We start from the raw sequence: 3,648 nt of genomic DNA, 5'->3' as shown, positions 1-3,648 counted from the left end.
AAACAGCTCCCAACACTGCCACATTGGGGATCAGATTTTCACATGAGTTTTGAGGGGGCAACACATCCAAACTCTGTCAGCTAGGATGTCTTACTCTACCATCTTGCTAAACTCACTCCTACTACTACCAGACCCAGCCTTATTTTGAAAAGATAAAAACATTGCTTGAGCAGAGGTATTTTAAATCTGAGAGCCAGTACAGTGGATCCTTTGAAATAATAGGCTCGTGTATAATTTAATACTGTAGATTTCATTAACGAGATCATTTTCCAAAGAGAGAACCAAAGATTTATTTTGCTTCTGTGACAATGTAGGATCTGCTCCATTGTTAGTAAAGGAAGGAAACACTGAGAAAGTGAGGCATGACACTTGAAAATTATTTGAAATGGGGCAGTACTCATGAGATATTTAAGTGGTAGATTGAACATAGATGCAGACTGAGTTTAGAAGTGGTATTTCTTAAGGAGGCCCTTCCTTTTAGACAACCTAGATTTAAAATGATCAACTTGGGGAGGAAAATCCTCCAGGATGCATTTCTCCTGCTGCAATATTATCCACTGCTGTAGTGATCACAGATGATACACTTTATTTACTCAGCAAATATTTACTGAACAAAAACACTATGGTAGTCACTGGAGATAGAGAGCATATTTGACATTGTAAATGTATTACATCAATAAATATTAATTTAGTAGTACTCTAAGTGGTGTGGATAAGTGTTACATGGTGAAATAAAAGCTTCTAATCTAGCCATGGAGATCATGAAGGGCTTTCCTGAGGAGGTGATGCTTGAGATGAGATTTGAGTAGGAGCCACTCAGTTGACAAGGGAAAGGGAAAGGTATTCATGACAGAGGGAACAGCAATGTTCAAAGTCCCTGTGGTGGTGGTGGGAATCTAGAGACAGACAAGGTGTCTGAGAGCTGAGCTAAGATAAAATAGACTCTGGACTCTGAAGGTATCTTAAGACTGAAGAACGAAGCAGGCAACTCTGTATAGTTTACAAGGAATTTATTACTGATGGGTGACTTATACAAGGAACGAATCAAGTGGATATCGATAAAGGTGCTACACAGCTGCTTTTTCTGCATGCCTGGGGAGGGAGGTGAGTTGAAGCTTATATGCAAGACACTTAGAGACCAAGGTGGAGCTATGCCAAGGAGAGAAAATCTGTTGACGTGGAAGATTCCCAGGCACCTCACATCCTCCTGTTGTTTGTCCTGGGGATTGCTTGTGTCACCTCGTTATTTTACACAAACATAGCATCCCATTTTTTTCCCTGCCTTGGTTGCTAAGTAACCTATGTAGGGAAAGATTGTAGCTCTTGAAACCAGAGCCTGAGGCCATGAAGAAGGAGTGAGTTCTGACCAACATCCCCACCACTCATCCTGACACCTGAGTGGCCTGCACGATCTTATCTGCCCATTTTCTGCAAGGGCTCTAGGGCCAGATATTGGGAGGTGATTTGCTTACCAAACTGCAGCAGTAGTAGAGGCTGCAGTAAGAGCATAGAATCTTGTCTAGGCAGAGGAGGATTCTAAGAACAATTATACCCCACCTTCCAGGGAGAGAAGCAAGCCATCAGGTAAGTGTATCTAAAAAGGAACTGTGATCTAAAAGATCTATGGCCTTGTTCATGTGGGAGAGTAGAACAGTCACATTGGCCTTGTATAAGGGAATGTACATACAACATTCTTGTCCAATCAAGGTACAAGTTTCGGGCCGGCCCGGTGGCGCACTGGATAAGTGCGCCGCTTGGGAAGTGTGGTGGTGCTCCCGCCCGAGGGTTCNCCTCCCTCCCTCTTTTTTTGTGCTACTGTGTTGCTGCAGCTTAACCAGACTCCTGAGCTCCCTCAGAACTATTTTTGTTCATGGATACTATTTAATTGTTATTTTTTGGGGAGAAGAGACAAAGGCTGGTATATTAGTCTGTTTTTGTGTTGCTATAACAGAATACTTGAGACTGGGTAAATTATAAAGAACAGAGGTTTATTTGGTTTATGATTCTGGGACAGCTGCATCTGGTGCAGGCTTCAGGCTGCTTCTACACATGGCGGAAAATGGCAACCAGCCATGGGTACAAGCAGATCACATGGCAAGAGTAAGCAAAAGAGAGAGGGAGAGGAGGTGCCAGGGCACTTTAAACAACCAGCTCTCACAGGAACTAATAGAGCGAGAGCTCACTCACTACCCGCACCCCCCAGGGAGAGCATTAATCCATTCATGAGGGATTCATCCCCCTGACTCAAACAGCTCCCAACACTGCCACATTGGGGATCAGATTTTCACATGAGTTTTGAGGGGGCAAAACTCTATCAGCTAGGATGTCTTACTCTACCATCTTGCTAAACTCACTCCTCCTACTACCAGACCCAGCCTTATTTTGAAAAGATAAAAACATTGCTTGAGCAGAGGTATTTTNTAGTGATCACAGATGATACACTTTATTTATTTAGCAAATATTTACTGAACAAAAACACTATGGTAGTCACTGGAGATAGAGAGCATATTTGACATTGTAAATGTATTACATCAATAAATATTAATTTAGTAGTACTCTAAGTGGTGTGGATAAGTGTTACATGGTGAAATAAAAGCTTCTAATCTAGCCATGGAGATCATGAAGGGCTTTCCTGAGGAGGCGATGCTTGAGATGAGATTTGAGTAGGAGCCACTCAGTTGACAAGGGAAAGGGAAAGGTATTCATGACAGAGGGAACAGCAATGTTCAAAGGCTTTGTGGTGGTGGTGGGAATCTAGAGACAGACAAGGTGTCTGAGAGCTGAGCTAATATAAAATAGACTCTGGACTCTGAAGGTATCTTAAGACTGAAGAACGAAGCAGGCAACTCTGTATAGTTTACAAGGAATTTATTACTGATGGGTGACTTATACAAGGAATGAATCAAGTGGATATCGATAAAGGTGCTACACAGCTGCTTTTTCTGCATGCCTGGGGAGGGAGGTGAGTTGAAGCTTATATGCAAGACACTTAGAGACCAAGGTGGAGCTATGCCAAGGAGAGAAAATCTGTTGACGTGGAAGATTCCCAGGCACCTCACATCCTCCTGTTGTTTGTCCTGGGGATTGCTTGTGTCACCTCGTTATTTTACACAAACATAGCATCCCATTTTTTTCCCTGCCTTGGTTGCTAAGTAACCTATGTAGGGAAAGATTGTAGCTCTTGAAACCAGAGCCTGAGGCCATGAAGAAGGAGTGAGTTCTGACCAACATCCCCACCACTCATCCTGACACCTGAGTGGCCTGCACGATCTTATCTGCCCATTTTCTGCAAGGGCTCTAGGGCCAGATATTGGGAGGTGATTTGCTTACCAAACTGCAGCAGTAGTAGAGGCTGCAGTAAGAGCATAGAATCTTGTCTAGGCAGAGGAGGATTCTAAGAACAATTATACCCCACCTTCCAGGGAGAGAAGCAAGCCATCAGGTAAGTGTATCTAAAAAGGAACTGTGATCTAAAAGATCTATGGCCTTGTTCATGTGGGAGAGTAGAACAGTCACATTGGCCTTGTATAAGGGAATGTACATACAACATTCTTGTCCAATCAAGGTACAAGTTTCGGGCCGGCCCGGTGGCGCACTGGATAAGTGCGCCGCTTGGGAAGTGTGGTGGTGCTCCCGCCCGAGGGTTCG

This window comes from Galeopterus variegatus, unplaced genomic scaffold (genome assembly GCF_000696425.1).
Source record: "Galeopterus variegatus unplaced genomic scaffold, G_variegatus-3.0.2 Scaffold1228, whole genome shotgun sequence".
Lineage (NCBI taxonomy): Eukaryota > Metazoa > Chordata > Mammalia > Dermoptera > Cynocephalidae > Galeopterus > Galeopterus variegatus.
This window is presented reverse-complemented; position numbering follows the sequence as displayed.